Below are 10330 nucleotides of genomic sequence, written 5' to 3' on the forward strand. Positions count from 1 at the left end.
ACCATGGCACCTTCATCCCTAAAGGGAATGTTGCAATGGAAAAAGCCCTGGTGTGCATGCATGTACCAAACTTCTGCTTACACCTTGCTTTGTAGATAATAGTTCCAGTGGCTAAAGCCATTGATGCAACCAAGCCCAGAATGTAGGTGAGGACTAACTGCATGTGGGTGTGAATACTGGTGGTTTTATTCATTGCGGTTCACCAAAGTGAGAGTCGACTACATTCAGAAACTCTTCTGAATTCTAAGAACATAATGACCGTCTTGAAATTTCAGGGCTAGAAAGGACCCTAGAGATTTTATAGGTGAGCTTCTTTGTTTCATAAACAAAGAGACACAAACTCAGAGAAAGGGGCTGTTCATTGTAAGAATAATTCTGAGCCAAGCTCTGTGTGAGGGTCATGTTGGCCTTGGGCAGGTCCAGCTTCTGCTCTCACAGACTCACTGGCTGGGGGCAGGCCTGCAGACTGGGTCTCCCAGACACTTTAACCACGCACTTCACCCCCTCCCCATTGCTAAGTGTGTAGTGACTACATTATAATTAGCTTCAGATTCTAACTTATCGAAAAGTGTGCTCCTCTAATCCTTCCTGGTTTATAATACTTGGAGGGAGTTTTATTATTTTAAACAATTATAAGGATTTATCATTACTCAAATCTTGGCTTTTGTGAAATATTTTTGTTCATGTCTATTATTTATATGAAGCTGAGTCCTTTGTCAGGATACAAGCTCTGATTATGACATTGTTCCTATAGGAGAACGTAATGCACTTTTCAGTGATTCACTTTATGGCAGGGTCTCCAGGAATGCGCGGCTCTGCAATAAAGAGCCAGTAGAGACTGCATTCTCTGGAACTTCTTGCCAATTGCCTGGCACAGTAGGACCCGTGTTTGTAAAGTAGCCCCAATCTTTTGGTTGACATGTGAAGTACGAGTTAGGGAGCAATAATAGATTTCCCTGAGATAGCATGGGTGTGGATAGGGAGGCAATGAGAAGTTCTACGGCTCCCTCCACAGTGATTCTGTCAGTCAAGTCTCATCTGTAGTTTCTAGCCACATACTCTATTTCCTCCTTTCCAGGAATACAGTGACAGTTACAAAAGTGAGCAGCCATTGCAATGAGTGGAGTTCACAGGTGTACTGTGCGTGGCTGGGGCAGGCTCTGGCCCTGGAAGGCATTCTGGTGGGAGTGATGTTTTGGGTGGGTGCCGAGGAGTGTGGAGGAGAACTGGGCAGGTGAAAAGGTTCCCACACCTTCCAGGAAGAGGAGACAGGTTTTACAGGGAGCTAGAGGGAGAGAATGTGGGCACCGAGGATCAAAAACAAGCTTGGGGCTATTGGAGTGAACAGCCTGTGTGTGTTGAGCAGCCAGCGGGAGACTGAGGAGGATGACTGGGACAGCAAGGCCTGAGAGCGCGGGTGTGTGCAAAGTCCAGGTCACACAGGTTCGTACCTTTAAAGAAGTTCCCGTTTGTCCCTCTTTGAAGTGGGATGGTGACCTGGTCAGGTTTCTAGTTTAAGAAAAGTACTTTTGCCTGTTTGGAGGATGAAATGGAGGCAAGCAAAACTGGAGACAGCAATTCTGTGGAGAAATTTTGTACCTGGCCAGCAGAAGACATTGTGTTAATTTGACAGCAATTGGTGGCTGTGAGAGCTATTTAGGCTTCAGAATCAATGGACTATGGAGATGTGTGAGACTTCTAAGTCAAGAGACCAAAGAAGAATAGGTCTTTAGTTCTGGATCTCAGGAGAGAGGCTTAGGCCTGGAGAGTTCAGTTACCACTTTGTAGACGGAAATGAAAGCCATGAGAACATGACATTATCTGGGAAAGTAAGAGGACAGGGGCTCAGCTAAGACTCTAGGGATATCCTTTTTGAGGGTGCAGTCCTACCTTCTCTGACAGGGAGTACTCTGGTGTTATGCTCAGGAATAATGTGCAGCGATTTCCACTAACATATGCTTGCAAAAATGCATTCTCTGTTAGTCAGCTTTCCACTACTGTGACAAAATACCTGAGATAAATCAACTCAAAAGGAAGAAAGGTTTGTTTTTGGATCCTGGTTTCAGAACTTTCAGTTCATGGTTGCTTGGCTCTGTCTTTTCCTCTCCAGTATGAAGTAAGTGTATAATGACTGTATTACAGTTACGTCATTACATCACAGAGGAAGTACATGGCAGAGGAAACATGTTTTCCTCATGATAACCAGGAGAGAAGGAGCGGGGAGGCAGTCAGGATCCCTATATCCTCTCAAGGTCATGCACCCAATGACCTAACTTCCTTCACCAGGCCTCACCTCCTAAAGACTCCACCACCTTCCAGTAGCACCTCAGGCTACTCGCCAGGCCTTCAGCTGGTGAGATTTGGGGGACATTTGAGATCCAAACAATAACAGTGGGCAATTTCTAATGTCAGCTTCCTAACCAAGAGTGGCAGCACAGGTGCAACTCAGCCAACCTGTTCCTCAAGGACACCCTGATCTTCCGGACCTTTGCATTTGCAGAGTGCGGTTCCATTTCCCTTTCTGATTCCCACTTCCTAATTGGCCTAAAACATAACCTCGAGCCGGCTTATTATTTAAACCTAACACTCTCTGAAAAGTAAGGGATAGCACAAGAAATTGAAACGCAGACCTCTTTTGCCCTTTAATGTTGGGTGCTACCAATTCTGCCGGAATCGAGAGGCCAAGTTCTTTCACAGGCTCCCAGTTGATTCTCTCTCCCCAGCTATGGGTCTGCAGTCTTTTTGTAGGACCTGATACCAACTCTCCCGATGACAACCTTTAGCTATGGGGAATTCAGGCAGTAGCACACATGCTCCCAAAACAGTGGATTGACTGTGGAAATCAGGATGGAGACTGCTAAAAAAATTAGGACTAGAGATTCCGTTTGACCCAGCTATTCCCCTTCCTAGTATCTTCCTGAAAGAATTAAAAGAATCATACCAGTGATATATGCACATCCATGTTTACAGGCAACACAATGGACAATAGCTAAATCTTGGAAAGAGCCCAAATCCCCATCAATTGGTGAATGGATAAAAATGTGGGTTTTTTTTTGTACAATGGAGTACTACTCTGCTGTAAAAAAGGATAAGCTCAAGACATTTCTAAGTAAATGGATGCACCTCAAGGCCATACTCTTTTTTTTTTTCAGTACTGGGAATTGAACTCAGAATCTTCCACTTGCCAGGCAGGTGCTGTACTGCTGAGCTAAACCCCAACCCTAAGGCCATACTCTTAAGTGAAATAAATCAGACACACATATATAAATACTGCACTGTTTCTCTGGTGTGAGAAACTGAAAGTGTAAATAAGGCCTCAAATGTATAATAGATATTTCAAAATAGGAAGAAAATGTTCCAGTGGGCAGGGGAAATGGAAAGGGGAAGGGGAAAAGTTAAAAAAAAAAAAAAAGAGAAAAAGAAGGAAAAAATGGAAATAAAGCTTTCGTAAATGGGGAGGCAAGAAGGGGTTGAAGGGAAGATAAGGAAATGGAAAATAGAAGGCTCACCATCGTCCTCGTACCTCATCTCCACTGGCTTTTTTTCTCCACGATCTGGGAACACAGCCTACCCACAGTGAGAAGTCTTCTGCAGAGTGGAGCCAGATCTTTCCTGGGAAAGTTAGTGTGCAAGGCAAAATCTGTGCAAGAAATGAACCTTGGAAGCACTTGGAGGAGAGCTGCACTGCACACAGGCGTGCCCTCCTCAGTATGCCCCGCGGAGCCCATTGACCCTTTCAGTTTGGAACGGATCGCTGTTTTCTTAGCAGAACACTGAAGGAAGTAGCTGCCCTGGGCTTTAGGTTTATTTTCATTTCAGAGCTCCATCCATTAGCTAAGGCACAGAGACTGATGATTATGGTGGAAGTGGCACGACCCCTGTTCGTATCCACCCCTGGGGCAAGAGGTGTCTTGGCTTTGCCCAGCTTACTGCAGCGCCCACACTGCCCTCTCTCTCTCTCTCTCCAGGCATCTGGGGAGATTCGTTTGAATTTCATGCAAAGCCTGTGGGATGACCTCAGCGCTATTGTGCAAAACAGTTCAGTTTCTTACTGTCAAGAACTTTATAATTCTAATAATAATACAGTTACATTTATCTTTGTAGGAGCAACAAGCTCATTAAAATGATTTTCTTCCTCAAGAAAAAAAGCAGTATGATCTCAAAGGGAAACTCAAACCTCAGAGAGATGGAAACTCTGTGGGCAGATTTGGAGCACGGCCCCATCCCTCTCTCCAGCTTGTGCCCCTGCAGAAGGCAGCGGAGGCTGGCTTCTCTCCCATCTAGAGTTCCAGGGTACAATTCTGTCTTCCTAGCTTTAAGCTTAAGATCAGCACTCCTATACCACATCTGCAAGTACTGTCCTAAGAACTATTGAGATATTAACAAATTCATTCCTCACAATAAGCTTGTAAGGTTTATTATTATTATTAAGGATTGCGACTATTACTATTGCTCCCACTTCACAGAGGAGGAAACTGAGGCATACAGATGGTAAGAAACTTGTCCAAGTTTCTGTACATGGCTAAGGAAGATCCAGCCCAGAAGATATGATGCCAAAGCCTGTGCTTTTAATCTCCAGGTTCTTCTGGTTCCCACTTGGTATTTAATGTGTGGACCTTTTTTCTAATTCTCTGCTTCTGCTGGTGCACTTCTCTCACGTGGTTTATGATCTCCTTCGAGCATTATGATGCACATATTTCCAAGGTAAAGAGGATTGTGCCTTGGATCAAACAGAAACTTGTGAATATTTATTACATGATAAATGAAAACAGATAAACCATTATGACTTATCTGACTCTCTGGATATGATTTGAACTTAGTAAAAGACCTAGTGTTTTCTGTCATGAACAGAGTAGTAATGGTTCACCAAACATTTTAATACGATTTGATTCTTAAGACACCTCTGAGGTGGAGTTGAAGCAGATTTTATGTCTGTCTATTTTACAGCTCAGAAAACCAAGACCTATACCAAGAAGTCAGCCTGCCGCTATCACCTATGTTGTGCTGGACCCAGAAAAGCACTTCCAGATGTAAAAGGGCAGCGCTAGAGAACCGGAGAGGCCAGCGTGGAGTGGAGTGAGTGCTGTTCACACAATGGACTCTCCAGCTGAAGAGAGGACAGTTCCCTCCTGACGACCGTGAACACAGGTTTAAGTTAATGCCGCGCCTGCTCAGTGCCGTCTCCACCCACTGACGAAAATCAAGTGATGGGACAAATACCAGAAGATGTAGGAAATTATTTTAGAGAAAGGAAATAAAAACACGCAGGAGTCAGTCATGTGGAGATAGAGATACTAGGATGCAAATCAGAGAATTTTGTTTTGGAGGGGAAAAGTGAATAAGAGGAAATAGTTGTTCTAGCTGATGGGAAGAATTCAAATCAAGCCAGAACTCGAGGTGGCAGGCCTTGTTTGGAAGCCCCTTTTGTTTATAATGCAGGTTTTCCCCTTTATGAAGCAGATGCTTATACAGGCATTACCAGGGTTGTCAATAATACTGTAACATTTGCCTTCCATCCCTTTGTTGCTCAGGGAACATGTTGGGTTTCGGCACATTTAGCTTTGCCATTTACTTCATAAATCGCAGCTGTGGAGTGCTGCAACTAAGTCGATTTTACTGAGAATAAAAATGAGAGAGAAAAAAAATTCTCCTAACAACCTTTCCAGCAATCATGGGCTTGAAATACTTTGGAGTGTGTGTGTGTATGTTTTCCAAACAACTTGGTTTCAGTACAATGATGCTTCAATAAGAATCTTCCTGCAAATTTAATTCAAAAGGGAAGGCTTTGTTGTTATTAAACACAATGGCAGTTTGTACATCTCCACATCATTATGTTGCTTCTCATTATGGTAATTCATTTGCTTCTGCTTTGTATGGATAGCAAATAAAAATCACTCTCGCTCCTGGCAAGTGATTGCCATTATGGAGACACTTGGGGGGCCCAGCTAAGCGGTGCTTGGTGTCATAGCAAACACGATTAGCAAAACGGCATCCAGAGTGGCTTGACGGGGTTGCCCGGTGGTAAGTCTCTGCTTTTTCTATTTAGCAGGGCTGTAGGTTACTAGGTTTTGCAGTGTGCCTTCTCTAGGTTCATCTCTGTACCGTTTTCTATTCAAGCGGAACAGCGTGAGGACTTTGTGTGAATTTTCTGTTTTTCTTTCTTGTTTTTTGATGGGCTCCTCCTCGACACTGGCTGGGCTCAGGCAGCCCAGGGTTATTTAGCTGTGTAGGTGCTCACATGTCTCTAAAGAGAGGTGAAGGACAGTGTCACCTAGTGTCCACTCTGAGATCATTGTGAAGTTGTTTTTCTTTCCTCTTTTATTCCTCTGGCTTGACATTTTCCAACAATTACAGGTTATTGAGTTGTGTTCAAGGTTAAAAAAATCTTAAAGGTTGTTATTAATCACCTCTATATTTATAAGAAAACAAGTTTATACTCTTCTGCAGTGGAAGAATTAGAGATGGGGCCAAAGTTAAGGCTTTGGAAGTCCAGGAACCTCAGCCATTGGGGGATTGTCAATGGGGCTGACAGCACTAGCTGCCTCATTGAGCTAAAAGACCCAGAGGTGGTCCTCGGCAGCGCGGTGAAGGAAAAGAGGGTCTGGATTTAGTTGGGTGGTTCTTTTATGTGGAGGCATGGTGTTATGCCTGTGTTTGATACTTTTTCTTTAGCGCTCACATTCATTATTCTCAGAGGCCTTTTTGGTGGTGACTCCAGGAAGAAATGATCATTCTACCCGCTGTAGGCCACTGTGGCCCTCTCCGGGCTCCAAGGCAGTGTGTGCCACGTCAAGTGTTTCCCAGGCAGCCATTTTAGTTTCTATTTCCTCCCCTTCTTCCTTCCTTTTCTTTTTCCCTTCCTTCCTGATAAGAGAATCTCTAGCCACATGCCCCAGGATGATTTCGTCTTAGCTCCAGGAAGTGACTCATCACTGGTTTAAGTTAATCAGAGAATCAGACTCCTTCCTCCAAGTGATTATCTCAGGCATGAGTTTGAGATACAATCCCGGCCAGTGAGACTTGAGCGGCACTCTCCAGCTGGGGGACTTCTGAAGCAGTTGTCCAATTGTCCTCTCTTAAGAGAAGAAATATATGTCAGAAAAACATTTTTTTTTTTTTTTTGAGGCAACTTGTGATAGTGACGATGAGGCATAATGGCCTAGTAGAAAGATAGAAATAATCTATATATTTTTTTATGTGTCACTGAGTTACTGAAAAGCCTACCCTGTCATCTCTCTGACTCTGGACTTATTTTGGTAAGATCACTTTTCATTTTATAAGGCATTCTTCAAGATTTTCTCTTGGTTGTAACTCCAAGCACCACAACTGATACACTGGTGCTCTACTTTGCACCTTTATAAATGATCGTACTGGAAGGTTCTATATTGTTTCTAAAATTGCCAGGCATGGTGGCACATGCCTGTAATCCCAGCACCCAGGAGGCTAAGGCAAGAGAATCACTGTGAGTTTTATGGCCAGCCTGGGCTACGTTGTGAGTTCAAGGCCAGTCTTAACTATTCAGTGAGACTTGTCTCAAACTCTTACCACCACCATTGAAAAGGAAAAGCTATGCCTCCTCGATAGGGTGGCAGTTCCTTGTGCGTAGGTCTTATTCACTTTACAGTCTCTGGTATCTCTCACAGAGACATCAATTTGCTACATCAATCGCGTGTTCAATGAAGACTATGTCTGAGAAGTGCTCATTGTCAGGGAGTCCAAACTAACTGACTGAGCCTCTCCACATTCTAGCCCAGATCTGTCCAGCAAAGGCAAGAAAAAGTCAGTTGTGAAAATTCTCTTCCACCTAAACACAGAAGTCAGGTGCTGCCTTCCTTCTGCACCATCTTGTAAAGTGGACAGTCTTTCTCCAGGCGAGCTGTACCCAGGCACATTGGGATTTTGCTCTTTCTCCTTTAAAAACTCCTCATAAAGGTAAATTTTAAAAATATATTTTAGCTATATTTTGGTCAGTGCCTAGAGGAACACCATTCTTGTCCTTTTTGGGCTTATGTTTACTTTAAGGGATGAGAGAAAAATAACAAGTAGATGAGGTATCATAAAACTAGCTCTTTAGAACTTTTCGGGTTAGGTCACAGGGTGTGTGTGCACACTCAGCTCAGTCTCTAAACACTTATTGCTTCAGTGTGGGCCGACACTGGAGCTAGTGATACTTTTTTTTAATGAAAAGAATATTTACAATAGTAGCTGTTTCCAGGGTGACTCTTGAAAGTCCGTGTATGTCTAGCATAAGGGTAGCAAAGGGGAGCAGGTATGATGGGGTGACCTACAGCCCCAGGCCTTGTGCATCCCCTCTCCCTGGGGATGGTGTTGGCAGCTTGGAGCCCAACAGAAGCCCTTGCCTTTGCGTTTCCACCTCTTGGGATCTCCTTAACAATTGAAATAGGTTTTGCCTGGTGTGGTGGTACAGCCTGTAATTCCGGCACTCACAAGGCTGAGGCAGGAAGATTGCAAGTTTGAGGCCAGCCTGAACTACATAGAAAGAACCTGTCTCAACACAAAGAAAAAAATCTTGTTTTTCAAGTTTAGGTTTTAAAATTTTTTTATGTTAAAGAGAATAAAAAATAAAAACTATACAAAATTTCAAAACAACATGATAGGATATCAACAATGGTTCTTATATTGCATATTGTTATCTTCAAGGTAGTTGCTCAGATTAGCAGGTACAGGCATACAAAACTGATCAAACAATATAAACACTAACTGTAATTATACATGCTTATGGGGCACAGTGTGATATTTTGATATATGTGTACATTGTGTAATGGTCAAATCAGGGCACTTAACATCTCCATCACCTCAAATATTTATCATTTCTTTGCAGGAAGTGCATGTGAACTGTAATATTAAGTATAGTCATCCTACTGTGCCAGAGAACACAGGATTTATTCTACCTATATAACCATACTTTAGTAATCATCCACTAATCTCTTTCCACTTTCCCTCTCCCTCTGTCTTACCCAGTCTCTGGTCACTACTACTTCTCTCTCTACTTTTGCAAGATCAACTCTTAGATTCTACAAATCAGTGAGGACCTGTGGCGTTTGTCTTTGTGGGCCTGGATTATTTCATTTAACCTAGTGTCCTCCAGGTTTATCAGTGTGACCAAGATGACAGGATTCCAGTCCTTTCTATGGCTGCATAGTACTCTATCACCTATATGCATTATACTTTTTTTCCTCAGGTGGTGGACATTTAGTTTGGGTCCATGTCTTGGCTGTTATGGGTAGTGCTGCAATAAAAATGGCAGTTTTTGTTGTTGTGTTACTTAAGGAATGTGGGACTCTTTTGTCAATTTATCACTGTACTTTATTTTATCTTTATTCACTTCTCGGGATTTAACTTCTTCCCCACAGTAGCCTGGGCTCCTACCTTGTTTCCCAGAGAACAGGCTTTGGGGGAAGCACAAAGCCAGCAGAGGAAGAAAGGTGGCCCTTCTCCCCCACCCCTTCCTCAAGCTGGGGTATCTGCTGCTGTGCTTCCTGCTCCTGCCTTCTCCCACCAGTTTGTTCCTCTCCAAGCCAGCTGTCCTCACCTTCCTTCCTCTGGGCCACTCAGTATCTTCTCCTCCAGCTGGCACTCGAGCCAGTGGTGCAGGGGCTTTGCTCCTGTTCCTGTTTCCTGATGAAACTCATACCCACCCTTTGAGTACTGTTGGCAGCGTCAGCCAGGGCCAGGGGCAGGCAGAGGGTCGAGGCTAGTCCTCCCTGCCTCTGCTGGCTGCCTTCTTTCTCTCCTGGTGCTTGAATGAAAGAATGGGAAAGATGCTGTAGCTTGGACCACTCAGTTGTCCAGGGCGTCCATGCTGTGTGTTCATGCTCTGCATAAAGGCCCTAGTCCAAGGGAGTTAGTGAAGGTTTAAATCTACCACATAACCTTCCTGTGCTGTGTACCTGGTAGAAGAGGGTCTTATTCATCCAATGAAGACTCCATTTGTGTTGGTTCAGCTACACATGAAAAAGCAAGGATCTCAATGGTTAGAGAAAGGCTGTGCACCAGGAACTGGGCCTAGGAGTGTGTGTGGTCTAGCCCTGTCTCCACCAGAGCCTCTGCCAGTACTTTCTAAAGCAACATAAATCAGGCTATGGTAGAATAGAATGCCCTCCCTTGAAAGGCCACACAAATTGCAAAAGGCCCCCACAGTACAGGAAGAGAAGAGTTGGTAATTTAATCTGCTATTATAGTTTGTGTCTAGATGTCCCCCACAGCCTCATGTGATCATAAAAAGGGCTTTTCAGAGAGGGCTGGATCTAGGGTACGTGATGCTAGGATGAAGGGTGTGACACTGGAATTTAGGGTGTGTGATTACTAC

The sequence above is a fragment of the Chinchilla lanigera genome, unplaced genomic scaffold, assembly GCF_000276665.1.
Source record: "Chinchilla lanigera isolate Chin_1 unplaced genomic scaffold, ChiLan1.0 scaffold00045, whole genome shotgun sequence".
In the NCBI taxonomy this organism is placed as follows: Eukaryota; Metazoa; Chordata; class Mammalia; order Rodentia; family Chinchillidae; genus Chinchilla; species Chinchilla lanigera.